Here is a 16222-nt window from a genome sequence, read left to right as displayed (position 1 = left end):
GGTCCCTTCTAGCTTCAAATGTGTCATCTTGTGACTTACGTGCTCCCAATACATCTCAATCACTATAGGGAAGGGAAGGAATCTCACTGGGTCTTCCTCCCATTAGGATGTATGCCCTGAAGCCTGGACAACAAAGATCATAAGCCAGGCACGAACATATCGGCTCATCAGCTCTGCTGAGGGCAGTCTCAAGGTCAAAGGAAAGGCTGACGCCTCTGAAAAATGATCTACCAGTAAATGCTGAGCATTCAGACACACATGACAGACACCCTCTGACTCTTGGTGCCTGGAGGAAGGGGAAACATTCAATCACACCACTCCTCTGCTGAGAAAACTAGGGGAACACATTATTACTTAACTCATGATTCATAGCTTGCTAGAGCGGAAAAACACCTTAGAGATCACGGACTTTAACCTCTTCATTCTAGAGAAGCAGAAGCAGAAGCCAAACTCCACAGTTAAGCCTTCAAGGCCTTCTCCCAATGTTGGTCCCCAATTATATTCTCAAATTACAACTCTGTTGCAACCTCTCTACTTTGATCACAACAACCTTGCATACTTTCTCACACACAGGGCTAGAACACTGCTCTAATACTCTTTGTTCTACTGACTGGTTGATTAATCTATCAATTTATTTTTAAATTCATGCATTAATTCATCTACCTATCCACCTATCTATCCATCCATCTATCTATGTGTCATCTATTTTTGTGACTGTTTATGAAAGTTTCTGTGGAATCACAGCCCCAAGTGCAAGAGCAAATACATGGGCTACTTCTTCCATCCATAGCCATTGACATTCCCTCTTCCTTTTGCAACAAAATTGCTAGTAGGATGCCCAAAGGGTAACAAAACTGTGCATAGCCTTTGATCTTGCAATACCATTACTAAGTCCATTTCCCAAAAAATATCATAAAAAAGAGAAAAAGATCCACATGTACAAAAATATTTATTGCAGCTCTTTTTGTGGTGGCCAAATATTGGAAACTGAGGGGATGCTCAGCAATTGGGGAATGGTTGCACAAGTTGTGGTAAATGAATGTAAAGGAATACTATTGTGCAATAAGAAATGATGAGCAGGCAGATTTCAGAAAAAAAAAAAAACTTGGAAAGACTTGTATGAACTAATGCAACGTGAAGTGAACAGAACCAGGAGAATGTTGTACACACTAAGAACAATATTGTATGATGATCGACTATGAATGACTTACTTCTTCTTAGCAATATAATGATCCAAGGCAATTGCAAAAGACTCAAAATGGGAAATCCTATCCTGCATCCAGATAAAGAACTAATGGATTCTGAATGCAGATCAAAACATACTATTTTCACTTTATTTTTTCATGTTTTTTTCTTTTTATCTGTTTCTTCTTTTACAACTGTGACTAATATGGAAATATATTTTACACGATTGCACATGTATAACCTACATCAAATCGCTTATCATTTTAGCAAGAGGGGAGGAGAGGGAGAAAAATTTGGAACTCAAAATCTTGTAAAAATGAATGCTAAAAATTGTCTTTACATGTAATTGGGAAAATGCTATCAAATTCTATTACAATTGCTAGTAGGGTGAATGAAAGTAAGACCGCAAGAAGGTACTTAGATCCCTGAGGGAAGGAGTCAGGCAGGTTTGGTCAGAGAGACCCATATAGAACCAGGCTGATTTGATCTGCTTGAAGTGTCTTTGCCTCAAAAATAACTCAGAGCCTGCAATTTGATACCAACATCTCTATGGTTGTTGCCACTACCATATGATCTACAGCAGCTGGGGCTTCATCCAAGGGCAGACAAAGTAAACCAGCAAGTGCTGAGTTTGCTCTAGGACTGCCTCAAAAAGACAGCCCTGTTGGACCTGAGCTCTCTGCTCCTGCTGGCTCCTTCCTGCCCCTGTGAAGCACTGGTTGTCACTTTCCCTGTTTCTCCCTTGGCTGTTGGATCTTCTTCATCTCTTTTACAACCAGTTTGGTCTCTTTGATATGGATCAGAAATTTGTACATCTCAAACACTTCAGGATTGTACTCCCTTGTTAGGACATTAATTTGGGAGTGCTGGTCTACCTTCTTCCTAACAGGGACAACCTGATACAAAAATGAAACTCAGTTCTAGGAATGCAATTTCCAGGAGCCTTGTCTGTATCATGGATGGGGGAAGCTCTCTGAGGTTGGTTCTTGACAGTTATCAGCAACTGGTACATTTTTGTTCCCACCTGGCCTTGCAGTTTAATAGTTTCTTATAGACATGGAGGCCACCATCCAGACTTTCCAGCCTAAGACAGGCCTGGGCAATATAAGTGTGAACCTCAGCTTCTCCCAGCCTTCTTGAGGTCTGTGATTTAAGTGTATTTTCCCCTCCTTCCAAATCTAATGTCCAAGTGGCCTCCTTCAAGAAGCTGTTTGCTTTCACTTCTAATGGCACAGAAGTGTCTCATTATACAGAATGGTAGAGAGGTACAAGAAAACACAGTTCTTGCTGTCAGAAGGACCCCAAACCAAATGAATGAAGGACACTGCCCATGGCTGCCAACATTGACCAATTGCTGTCTTTGATCCTGTACTCTGTGTACCATTTCCTTGCTTACCTATTTCTTTCCTTGGATTCTGATTTGGTCTTTCTCATACGTTTGCTGCCTTTGATTCTACACCACACACATCAACCCTTGATTAGTTGCTTCCAATTCATGCCCTAATTTAGCCCAAGTATTTTTTGGATATTATTTCTACCTTATATTCAATTTCATTTCTATAATTAATCAAGTAAGCAAGTATTTAATAACCTATGTGCCAAGCCCTGTGCTAGGTGCAGGGGATAAAAAGACAAAATAATGAAAATAATTCTTGTTCTCAAGAAGCCTACATTCTAAAGAGCCAGACAAATGTACAGCTAGGTGGACTGATCAGCAGGCAGGCTGATGTTAGTTACTTAATTCCTCCCCAACTTAGATGAGCTAAGACTTTGTCTTATCCTCATTCCCTCCCTGAGGTGTTTTCCTTCCAATGTGGCTGTCTGGCCAAAGGGTTTGTGTCAGAACCTAACTCAAATCAGTCAACCAGCACTATGATTACTGACATGCCTTAATCCAAAGGGACACTGTGGTGAATGTATTCTCTCTGCTCTGGGGAGCTATTAAAATAAGTCAATAAATCTTCACTTCATCTTTGAATATAAGGCTCCAGACAGGTGGTGGTGACTAAGTTATAGATTAAATCTTCTTCCCTTCTGGGTTTTTTAATCACCTCCCCTTAATTCTGCATCAAGAGGCTTGTACAAACAGTTTAATAATTAACCATGGTTTTAATAGCGTAATTATTAAGGCAAAATTTGGACATAAAATTTCCAAACACCTGTGGCTTAGTCAGCCACTAAGTAACATTTCTCTTTTCCAAGAAAATGACTATCACACTCTTCATAGCAGATATTTCAAATCTCCTTTTCCCTCCTCAAACTCCTTCCTCCCCATGTTCCCTCTCAGCAGAGAACTCTGCCTCCTTTACTGAGAAAACAGAGGCTATCCTCCATGAACTCTCTCTTTTCCTTCATTTTACCCATGATGATCCTTCTATGTCATTCTTTATTTTCTCCTCCTTTGGTCAAGTCTATGAATGTGAAAGGTGGTGTTCTTCTGAAGTTCATCCTCTCCACTTGTCCTATCACCCTTCATTTCATTCCCTCCCACATCCTCCAGGGACTTGCCTCTGCAATCATTTCCTCTTTTGCTTATCTCCAACTTCATTTTATTGATACACTCCTTCTTTACTATCTAAAAACATACTCAAGTCTCCCCATCCTTTAAAAACTTTACTTTAACTCTGTTATCTCCTTGAGTGACTTACTGCCTCAAAGCTCTGCTCCAACTCGCAGCCAAATCTCTGGAAACAAATGTCCACATTTATTTTCTTCATTTCATCACTTCTCACTCATTTCCCCAATCTTTTCTGAATCCTTATAGTCTGCTTCCTGCTTTAAGGAGAGAGAAATTTGGTTCCTCCAAGTCCCAGCTCAATTGATATACTGTCTATATATGTCTTTCATGAACTGAGTTACTTACATCTTGTCTCCTTCATTAAATTGTGAGCTCCTTGAGGACAGGGACTGTTTTTCCCCTTCTTTGTATTTCTGGAATTTAGCCCATTGCCTTGCACGGAGTAAATGTTTAATAACTGCTTGCTGACTAACTGAAAACCTCTAGTCTTTAACATGGTAGAATCAATGGAACTCACAAACAATTAATAAGCAAATAAGATGCTTTGAGTTTCTGTCATAATTTTTTCTTAAATTTTTTGCATTCATATGAATTAGTAATAACAATTTAAATTATAATAAAGCTGAAATTATAATTAAGTTTCACTCTGTATGCTTTCTGACTTATTTTAAAGGTTTTTTTTTGCATTGACATCTTTTAAAAAACATCATATTCATTTTTTAACATATCCCTCTGCCCTTCCCTAGACAGCAAGTCATCTCCTAGAAGATTAGAAAAAAACAGTTCAGCAAAACCCATCAATACACTGACTATATTTGTTAGTATAATGCAATTTGCCACACAAATATTCTCTCACCTCTGAAATGAAATAAAGAAGGTATAAATGAGATAATATTTGTAAAGCACTTAGCACACTGCCTGGCACATGGAAGTTCCTATATAATTGCTTATTGTCTTCCCTTTCCTATTTTCTCAACTTTTCTCTGTGGCTAAGTTAATTGCAGTTTTCTGTTTCTTTCCCTCCTTCCTTTTTTTTGATCCTTTCCATTTATATTGTTGTTTTCTCTGCAAATATTGTTTTCCTGATTCTCCTTACTTCAGTCGGCATCTGTTCTTATAAATCTTTCCATACTTCTCTTCATATTCACTGTTTTGTCCAGCACATTAACATTCCATCATATTCATCTGCCAGAAGTTAACCATTCCTCTATCAATGAACATCTACTGTTTCCAATTCTTTGTTAGCACAAAGAGAGGTACTAGGAAAATCTTGGTATATATGGGACTTTTAGTTTTTGTCCTTGGCTTCCTTGGGATATATGCTTAGTAGACCTTTGGAGTTAATCACTTGTCAGCATCTCAGGGTGGGTTGAATACTATGAATCAGACCAGTCCCAAAGCTCAAAATGAAGACTATGGAGGAATATGGAGTATGGGGAGAAGATTGTGGAGGATGGAGGAAAACAGAAATGTGGATGTAGTTATAAATATAGATATTGTATAGGAGGAAACAGGTAGTGAAAACAAGGTGGAGATGAGACAACTACAAAAGCTTCTCTGAGCTTAATCCCAGGTGTCTCTCTCCCTACATGTTTGTGACCAGTCCTCCCAGAGTTAGCTGAGGGACTGAAGAAAGTCATTTGCAAAGAAGAAGGTCATCCCAGAATAGTGGAACTGGAAAAGGTAAAGTACAGATTCATCTACAGGGACCACATAGAGTTTGTCTGCATCTGTGCCCCAATGGTTCATCTTTGGTGTCATGAGAGTCACAGATCTTGTTGAAACTTGATGGTTTGAGAGAAAAGAGAACAGGTAACATTGGAAGAGGGGTCCAGCAATGTTGGGTGTACAGAAAGCAAAGGAATGATGGTAAGAATCCCATAGAAAAAAATAGCAGAGTGCCTGGTATAATTAAATAATTAGATAATTAAAAGTAGATTGAGGTAAAGAAATGAATAATCACAGAGTCATCTCAATTAAAAACATATCAAAACAAAAGAAATTTGCCTGAGTTAAGTAAGAGTGCAACAATGAATCCTGTAAGGCTTCATAATGACTCTGGACTGGTTCATGAGTTATCACAGGATTCAGTATAAAAACATCAAAGAAATAAGGAGAGAAATTTGAGTTCCAAATGAAGAAATGACAAAGTCTAACAAGAGATAATTTGAAACAGAAGACAGATCCTAGATCTAGAAGAGACCTCTGAGGTCATAATTTTACACATGTAGTATCTGAAGCCTAGAGAGGTTAAATAAGTTTTCCAAGGTCATAAAAGGAAGAAGGAGCAGAGGTTGCATTTGAACCCAGATTCTCTAGCTTCTAATTCAATGTTCTTTCCCCTGTCCCATGCTTCCTTCTTAGATGTGTTCCAAAACAGGAAAGCCTCTGAAAAAGAGAACCACAGATCTGGAATGCCAAAATGCAAAGGCAGAAGGAAAAGTAATAGAAAAAAATACAAAGAAAACAAGAGTGGAATAAGATATGAGAACTACATAAAGCAATACTAGTGAACTTACAGATAGGCTACGAAGAGATAAATGAAGGATAAAAACACCAGGAAAAAGAAAACCTGAATGCCAACAAATTTTACAAGAAATAGTGCAAGCAGATATCAAAGTGCAGGTTAAAAGAATATACACAATGAGAACCGAAAGAAACCCAAAACTTAAGTCAGCAAGAACATTACAGTCAAATTTCTGAATTATAATATCAGTCAACAAATTAGGTAGCAAGAAAAAAAGACTACATTTGTAAGGAAAATTATTTAAGATCAAAGAGGATTACTCTTCATTAATAAGAAATCAAAGGAAAAACTAGAATGTAATGTTGCAAAAGGCAACAGATATTGACTGACCTTCCAAAATATCATGTTACAAATCTGAGTCTATGTGTCAGAGAAAATAAGATGTCTAGCAAAATGCAAAATTTGAGTTATTACTTCAAAATAACCTATACATGAGTCTAAGCAAACTGCCTAAATACTTTCTGATATGAAAGAATAAGTAATGCAATGTTGATTTTCATGTGACTTGAGCTAGAGGGCTGCATAAATGTAGGATAATAGTTTTTTTTATTTGTTTCATTTTCTTTAAAACACATACGCACACTGAGAGACATTAATAAGGCAGAGAACATCAATAGGCTAAAGAATTTGAGAAGCAAAATATATACTTATGGGAAAAATCAGCAAGATATTTAAGAGAAAGAAGTGAATTAATGTTTCAGGGACAAAAATCTCATTAGTAAATCAGTATTATAAGGGCTAGAAGAATAAAAAGGAAGCCCCCTCGGGTGAGGAATGAACAAAGTAGGCTAGGGACAGTGAGATGAGTGGGAGTTGGGTACTTGGAAAAGAAAGCTAACATTCTGGTAACATCTTGAACGGATCTCACAATGATGAGAGCAGGGTGCTTACAATGAACTAAGCTGAAGCTGAAGGTGAGGGGAGAGGGAACATTTTGCTTTGGTTTTACCCTTCTGCTTCCAGTTCTCATCAAAGTACAACATCTAACTCTCCCTGTGCTTCTATCAGTATCTCATCCATCTAAAAAATTCCAGTAGTATTACTTTGTTTTATTTTTAAAAATATTTTCTTTGTGCATCACCTACATTTTCAAATATATCCCTGCCCCATATATACCCAGCAAGTCATCTCTTGTAAAAAAGATTAAAAAAGGATAGAGAGGCAATAAAAAGTTTAGTTAAGTCAACCTACACATCAACTAGGTTTGACAGTATGTGCAATATCCTACCCCTCTGCAGTCCCCCACTTTTCAATGAAAGGAGTTAGGGTTGAATTTACATATTTTCTTAACTCTCTTCTAGGTCCAAGCTTCCTAGTCATGATAATATAGCATTCTCTCTCTCTCTCTCTCTCTCTCTCTCTCTCTCTCTCTCTCTCTGTCTCTCTCTCTCTCTCTCTCTCTCTCTGTCTCTCTCTGTCTCTCTCTCTCTCTCTCTCTCTCTCTCTCTGAGAACAAGGTACAAAATGATCCTAAAAATATAAAGGAACAATTCAGAACTTTATCAATACATTGTATAGCGGTGACTTCACAGGACCTCTGGTTAGTATGTCTAGGTGCAGAATTGAGGCACACATTTGCAGACAGGTACAATGTGCTGATTCATTTTGTTTGTACTTATTTGTTACAAGGGAGGGTTCTGGGTAAAGTGAGTCATTATGAATCATCATCAATCTACAGCGATGGAAAAAATAAAAGAGCACCAAAAAAAGATTAAAAAGAAAAAAAGAAGAGAACTCTGAAAACCTTAGAGTTCAATGTCAAAATGTCAATCAGTCAACAAGAATTTATTAAGCATTTACTATGTGCCAGGCATTGTGCACGCACTGAATATACAAAGAAAGGGGGAAAAGATGGATGACTATTATTGTTATTATTACTCAGAGGGCTGTGGGGAGGAAAACACTTTGCAAACCTTAAGCTACATTACCGTTGCTGATTAGTCATGTCCAACTCTCCATGACCCCATTTGGGGTTTTCTTGGCCAAGATACTGGAGTGGTTTGCCATTTCCTTCTTCAGCTCATTTTACAGTTGAGGAAATTGAGACAAAAAGGGTTAAGTGACTTGCCCCGGGCCACATGGCTAGTAAGTGACCAAGGCTGTATTTGAACTCTTGAAGGAGAATCCTTCCGACTTCAGATTTGCTGCTCTAGTCACTGTACCAGCTAGCAGCCCAAAGACATGTTTGTGTGGAAAAGTTCACATGTCTTTAGTGAATGCTCATTATGGAAACATCAGGAGAGGGGACTGATAATTCAGAGAGGCCAAAATATATGTGTTTGGGTGTGTGTGGGGAGCATGGTAGGTGGGGAGTGCAGGACATGAAGGAGAGGAAAAGAGAACCCAGATACAGGGAAGAGGTAAGAATGAAAATTGAACTATATTATTGCCATCTTCTGTCTCTACTGAAGGAAATTAGCCACTAGTAGTAGCTATTAGTCTACCAAATCTAGAGTCAGGTGTTGCAGCTTAGGGATGTGGGCAAAGGTGGTTCAGCTGTGTGCCTGAGGCTACAGGGGCCATGCAGCTGGTCTTAGTAACTGATTATGTGGCAGGCACATTAAAGACAAGGAGAGATGTGCACTTGTGTTGGTGTTAGAGGGCATGCTAGTAGAAACTAACTTTTGAGAGTGGGAGTTTGTATGTGGAATCCTGAAAAATTGAGTATGTTTGTGAGAGGAAAAGGTGATTCTGGAACATTAAATTGGTGTGAAAAACAGGAGAGAGACAGAGACAGAGAAGTAAAGAAACAGAGACAGAGACACACATATAGACAGAGACAGAGAGACATACACACAGAGAGACAGAGAGAGACAGAGACACACACACACACACACAGTCAGAGAGACAGAGACAGAGAAAGACAAGACAGAGACACACAGAGAGAAATAGAGAGACACACACATACAGACAAGAGAGACAGAGACACAGAGACTGAGAGAGACAGAGACAGGAAGAGAAACTTGAAGCCCTGATAGGTGCACCAGAGTTTTGAGGGTAAGTGCATGCAGTGGGAGACAACCTGTATGCTAGGTCCGAGTCTATCCCATTGTCTTCCCTCCATCTTCTAGTGAAACTTGCACTGGGGCTGTGATTTAAAAAAAAAAAAAAAAGCCTGATTGGAGTTTTCTTTCTCAATGGTAAATTTCTGAGCTCCTTGGATTCTTTTCACAGAAGAGAGCCCTAGGAAGAGGGAGGGATGGTAGTTGCAAGCAGAGTCAGAATAGGTCTGATCATGTCACTCCCTTGCTTGATATAATCAAGTGGTTCCTCTTACCTTTAGGATTAAATACAACTTCCTCTGTGGGACATTTAAAGCCCTTACCAGCTGGTTCCAATCTTTCTTTCCAGTCTTATTATATATTGTTATTATATTAATATATTATTCTATATTATCATAATCATATACTATTCATCTTTACAAACTACAATTCAGCCTAACTTATCTTCTTGTTCTTTTTCCCTCCCAACGTTTAGTCTTTCCTCTCCATGCTTTTGTATGGAGACCTCAGAACATCTCCTCTCTTCACTTTGGCCTCTTCGAATTCCTTATTTTCTTTCAAAGCTCAGCTCAAACCTTTTACACAAGTCTTTTCCTGATCATCATAGTTTCCAGTGCTTCTTCCCCAAATGACCGTATATTAATTTTGTACACATTTTGTATATTTGTGTGCATATATGTGCTTACACATGTGTGTATATGCATATCTATATTATAAACCCACAAAATATAGATGTATACTTATATGTGTATACATATTTTTTTCCAAGAGGTATCATGGCATAGTGGATAGAGGGCTAGCCTCAGTGCTAGGAGACCTGGCTTTACATCCTGTCTCTGTGTAATCCTAGGCAAGTTATTCAACCTCTCAAATCTCTGGGCAGCTGTCTAAGCCTATAAATGGCAGAGAATATGCTGATCTGAATTAGTCAGGGAGTTTCTTTGCTTGAGAGTTCTCTATACCAATTAAATAACGGGCTTTGCTTTGGGACAGTTAGGGTCTAAAAGGACAATCTTACAACTTGCAAATGAGTTCGTGAAAAGACTAAAAAGGGTGCCCATCTCATTGTCTCCATTATCTGCCTCTTATAGCCTATAATTCCAACAAGCAAACCAAGTCTCGATGAGTAACTATTTACTAATAGTTCCTATTACTAATTAAAAATCAGGGGTGATAACTAATTATTAATGGAGAATATTAGCTATTAATTTCTGATAAAGATGTTATATGATATTAATAAGTAATTAATTAGTAATTGAGATCCCTCCTTTGCAATTCCTTTATTATTTACTTACTATTTGTCTGTATGTAGTTTACTTTGCATACATTTGTTTGCGTGTTGTCTCCTGCATTACAAAAAGCTCTTTAAGGGCAGGGACTGTCTTTTCCTTCTTCTTGTATCCCCAGCATTTAGCACAGAACCTGCACATGGTAGGAACTTAATAGATGTTTATTGATTGCTTGATTGAGAGACCAAGATTTCAGCTGAGCCAAAACACCATTTATCAGAGAAGCATCCAGTGAGATCCAATGGGGCAGGGATCAGTTAATCAAGTGGAGACTTAAAGATCAAGGTCAGTGGGACCAGAGTGAGGGCTTCAGTGACCTTGCAGCTTGGCAGCATTCGCAGTATAAATTGGCCACTGTGTTTCCTGTGTGTGTGCCTATCCACTTCTAAAATCTGCATGCATCTACTTTTCCCATTGACACTGTGTATTTGTGAGAGATTATTCCCCAGTCTTATGGAGGAGACGTTTTGTTGCTACAGTTCTTAAAATGTCATTTTAGTAAAGGCCTTTGCATTGAGCTAACTGTGTTCTCCAGCTGATGAACGTCAAAGTAAACATACTGGTGGGGGCTTGTGATTCATAGCTTTGAGACTGCAAAATCATAGGCTACCTTTAACTTTGGTGAATGAAATAATCTTGCCCTGGGAGACCCAATTTTTTAGTACAGGTTATGGGAGATGATCCATAGGGGTGATACCCTGTACATATTGAACACATCATTTCCTCTACAACAACATAAGCTCCTTGAAGACAGGAATTATTTCATTTTTGTCTCTATCCCCAGCGCCCACTGCAATTCTGGGCTGCCAGTTGATGCTTCAGAAATGTTTGTTGATTGATGAAAGAGATAAATGGCAGCAGCATGATTATGAAATAATATTGTTGGCGACATCAATATCACCATGGAGGCAGCTCCTTTGGCAATGGCCTTGGAGGGATGGACAAGGGAGGGAGCATGCTTAAAGGAGCATTGGGGGGAACAGGTGCTCATTTTGAGAATCATTGAACAACCAAGTCTCCCTGAGCAGACCACATGGACTACTTCCTCATTCTAGTACCTTACGAGGAGACAGTGATACGTTAAGGGCTAAATTTAGAACTTATGAAGTCTACTCTGAAGCCCAAATGCCTAGGGGACCACCTGGCATAGGCAGCCATCCCAGCGTGGATACTAAGATATAAATTGTGCTTCTGGAATGGAGGACTAGTATAAAGGACCTTCCAGTCTCCCTGGGGTATAGCTCAGATTGGGAGAGATGTGCTGAGGACTAGCCAGTAGATTTCAGTGATTTTGCCATCAGGGGTCAGACAAGGATCTCAAATTTCCAAGGCACAGTCATAATGGGCCAACCCAGGATTATGTTTTCTATGTGTGTGTGGGGGGTGGGGTGGGGGTGGAGGGGTCCTTAGATTTTAGCTCACTGGTACAGGAATTTCTATCCTGGCCTAAATAGTAGACTTTGGCAGGTTGGGCTAGTAAGAGTAGGGTGGAAACACTTTCCACAAGTAGAGTTCAGTTCCAAGATCACTGGAAGACAGAGGCTGCAAAAGGAGTTAGGGAAGTAGGAGATATAGTCTCAACATCCTGGGACAACTGAGAGGGGGATTAGGATGGTCTTACATCAGAGAACAAAGAGAAGAGTCTAAATAGACTTTGGCAGAAGCAAAGGAGTAACGAGGGAAGGCTGTGTATGCATTTTAGAAGCATGCAGCAGTGACTTACTTGGTGTGGGGTGGATGAGGTCAATGGATGAGGTCAACCAAGTCTGAAGAAAAAAAGACTATAGCTAAAAGAAAGAAGTGAGCAAAAGCAAACAGAAGGGTTGAAGGGAGAAAATAAAGATAGAGAAAACTAAGCCTGCCTACTCAGCCCTGCCCCATTTCACCATTTCCTGTGCATCTTAAAGAACCTCATTTACCTCTGACCAGTAAGCCCTGGAAGAGGCACATTTTCCAGATGGAGAGGCTGAGCAGAGTTCCTGATGACAAGGATTTTAATTGGGCTGGCTTAATGTCAGTACCCTGTATATGTTCTATTAGGATGGAATAAGGCACTCACAGGTCATTGAACAGTTAACAAGATTTACTTTTCCCTAAGGTAGCAATTTTGCTCAATAAGGATATGCTGGTTTTAGCTTTGGTGGGCAAAGCTCTCTTCATCTCTATGAGGAAACTGGTCAATAGGGCAACGTGTGGTAACTCGCTTGAATCTTAGGATATCCACCAAGTCAAAAAGGTACAGAAAGGTTAGGTGGTTGGGTACAGAAAGGTTTTTGAACTCAGGTCCTTCTGACTTTTTTTTTTGAGGCAATTTGAGTTAAGTGACTTGACCAGGGTCATATAGCTAGAAAGTGTCTGAGATCAGATTTGAACTCAAGTACTCCAAATTTCAGGGCTGGCACTCTATCCAGTGTGCCACCTACCTGCCCTGGGTGGGAAATTTTATTCCCTTAGGTTACCAGGGAGCCACTCAATGTAAAAACAGCTCAAATTTTGTTCTACCTCCAAGTCAATCAACTCCCAACTTTATCAACTTTTAGGGAAAATCCAGCCTCACCTATGGTGAGGTGAAGGGTGAAGGGAACTATAAAAGACACTGGTCTAAAAACAGTAATGATGATGATCTAATGATGTTTCTAAATAAGAAGGGGTTTTCTTTAAGGGGTGTAGTAATGCTAAGAGTGCTAGTTCAAGTATAGGTAGGATGACAAGTCAGGAAGCTTGAAGAGGGCCTTCATGCATTGTGTGGAACTTTGGAACCAGTAACTTCTAAGGTTGCTTGAGAAGTTTATACTTCTGTGTTCTTTAGCTTATCCTAATAGAATGCAATACTTTTCCTTCTAGGTCCTAAAAGACCTTTCACATTAATCATCAGATGTGTGTGTGTGCGCGCGTGTGTGTGTGTGTGTGTGTGTGTGTGTTGGTCCTTTTTTGCCCAAGAAGACCATGCCATCAGAGAAATGATGACATGACTTGCACTTGACTTGGTTTTTTGAGTGAGGGAGGGCTGTGCAGGTCACCAGTCTCCCTTCTCCTCCAGAGCCATCTGAATCCAGTGACCAGATATACATCAGGATGACTGGAGATGACCCAGGATGAGGCAATTGGGGTTAAGTGACTTGCCCAAGGTCACACAGCTAGTGAGTGTGAAGTGTCTGAGGTGAGATTTGAAGTCAGGTCCTCCTGACTCCTGCACTGGAACACCTAGCTGCCCCAATCATCAGATATCAGTGAAGGAAAGGATTAGATAACACTTTCTCCATTTTAAAAATGTTGTTGTGTTTGTCCTTTGTTTTCTAAGAGGACCATGACATCAGAGAAATGATGACATGACTTCCACTTGACTTTATTTTGAGTTAGGGAGGGCTGTGCAAGGTCACCATCCTCACTTTCTCCTCTTGAGCCATTTGGACCCAGTGACCAGATATTCATCAGGATGACTGAAGATGGCCCAGAATGCACTGGGAGACCTTGGCCTTTTAGGCTAAGGCTTTTTTAGGTACTCACTTAAAGTGAGGTAATGCCCATTCAGTGAACAGGTCTCTTTAAAAAGTAGTCAGGGGATGGCCCCTTTAAATAGAAAATAAATTAAAGGAATGAATGAATGAATGAATAGATAAATAAATAAATCAAGTTGGGAGGGGCAGGAGCCTCAGGGGTTTTTTTGGAAGAGAAAGACTACTGACATTCACTCTAAGCCAGGAATGCCCAAAAAAACAGCCACTGAGTGGAGCTTGGGCAGGGACCCATTATTGTTCAATCTATGGGCTTTTGAGTGCATTGGGTCTAAGGTTTTAGGGAAGACAAGAGAGAAATATAGGAAGGAAGGAAGGAAGGAAGGAAGGAAGGAAGGAAGGAAGGAAGGAAGGAAGGAAGGAAGGAGGGAAGGAAAGAAGAAAAAAGAAAGAAAAAGAAAGAAAAAGAAAGAAAGGAAGAGAAATCTAGCCAGTAAACCCCAAGTTAACTGGACAGCTTTTGGACATCAAAATTTACCTTGTTTTGAAGACGAGAAGGAAGAGGAGAGGGAGAGGTTGGGATAAGTGACTACTTTGGGGGTGCACACAGCATGATAACAGCACGTAGAGGCTAGAAGTCTGGTTTCCCAATTTATAATGCAGGAAATTATTTCCTTCATTTCCAGACCTTTTCTCCTATGAGTAAATTGTAGTTAATTTGACTGAGGAATTAATTCACTATTTTCTGTTTATTCCCTTTAAAAATCTGCTTTCCAGAATTTCCTCTATGTCCCTAAAAATACTTCAAAAAAAAACTAATCCAGCTCTAAAAAGAGACTCAGATCTTGATTAGCCCAAACCATTCATCATTTGGGCAAAGAGACAGAGGCCTCAGGTGTCTGTGTTCAAAGTCTGTGGATCATGATCTAAAAATATCTTTCCCCTTTGATCAGGATAGCATCTGTCATAGTCATCGGCCTTGGGCTCTAGCGGGCTAAATGATCTGGCCTCCCTTGCACCACTGGCTCTAAAAAAGATCTGGTGTGAATAATTTAAATCCCATTCCCTTTCTCTCCTCTGTCGATTGCAGAAGTCGAGCTGATCATCATTTCAGCACCAGCTCTGATGGGCTATTCTTGTCCCCTAATATATTTCTTTCTGGGGAAAGTGACTTTGAGGGGCTGCAGATGAGCCAAAAGGGTGCAGCTTCCTTTTGAAGAAGGGATTAGATGAGGAAAGTCAGCATGCATTTGTGTTTTTGTAGCTCTGAGGGTTTTTTTCCTTTCTCACAGAGAATTTCATAATTAGGAGAAGCCTAAGAGGTTACTGACTGTAAATCATTCTCCTAAAGAGGAAACCATTCTGCAACATCCCTGACAAGCAGTCAGTAAGCCTTTGCTTTAAGATCTCCAATGTGGGGGGCTGCCTTATCTCCTGAGGCAGCCCATTCCAGTTTTGGAATTATTAGAGTGCTTCCAGTTATTTGAGGATCTTTCATTACATCAAGCCAAAATCTACATCTCTTAAATTTCCATTCATTATTTCTACTTTGGATCTTTGGGGCCAAACAGAATGAGTCTAATGTCCTCTTCCATGTGATGGTCCTTAAAATATTTAAAGACAGCTACCAGGTTCTTCCTAAGTCTTCTCATCTCCACTCTAAACACCCCAGGTCATTCAGTTGATCTTCATGTGGCATGACCTTAAAACCTTTCCCCGTTTTTGTTGTACTCTTCTGAATACTCTTTCTTGAATGTGGTTCATGGAACTGGACACAACATTTCAGATAAGGCCTGATTTGGGCAGATTTGGTAAAGCCAAACTCCTTCCTTCTTGGACACTAGAAAGATTATGTGTCTTCCTAAGGCTTCCTAGACACAGGATCCTATGAATTTCAATGCAACCTAAGATTTCATTTGCTTTATTGGGCCGCCATATCGCACTGTTCACTCATATTGAACTAGTGGGTGACTGAAAGCCCCAGGTTTCTTTTTTTTTCAGATGATCTGTTGTCTCATCACATCTCTCCTAGTGAGAATTTGTGAAATTGATTTTTTGAACCCAAGTAGAACAGTTTATATTTACCCTAATTAAATATCAGCTTATTAGATTTGACTCAATATTTTGCCCTGTTGAGAATTTTTGGATCCTGTCATCTACAGTGTGAGCTATATTTCTTAGTTTTGTGACATTAGGAAATTTGTTAAACATGCCGTCTATACCTTTCTACTAGGTGACTAGTAGTG

General features: G+C 39.6%; 1 protein-coding gene across 2 annotated transcripts in view; it reads right to left on the bottom strand.

Annotated features, from left to right (window-relative positions):
* The window catches only part of TSPAN11 (tetraspanin 11), a 159896-nt gene that overhangs the window by 44489 nt on the left and 99185 nt on the right, over positions 1 to 16222 (bottom strand). Inside the window, exon 1 of one of the 2 annotated variants that reach the window (XM_072654005.1) lies at positions 12245 to 12333. The exons of the other annotated variant lie outside the window; for it this stretch is intronic. The gene's annotated coding sequence lies outside the window, so the exon portion shown is untranslated. Of the gene's footprint in view, positions 1 to 12244; positions 12334 to 16222 lie in introns of those variants that run through there. 2 annotated transcript variants of the gene reach the window in all.

This window comes from Notamacropus eugenii, chromosome 3, assembly GCF_028372415.1.
Source record: "Notamacropus eugenii isolate mMacEug1 chromosome 3, mMacEug1.pri_v2, whole genome shotgun sequence".
Lineage (NCBI taxonomy): Eukaryota > Metazoa > Chordata > Mammalia > Diprotodontia > Macropodidae > Notamacropus > Notamacropus eugenii.
This window is presented reverse-complemented; position numbering and strand designations above follow the sequence as displayed.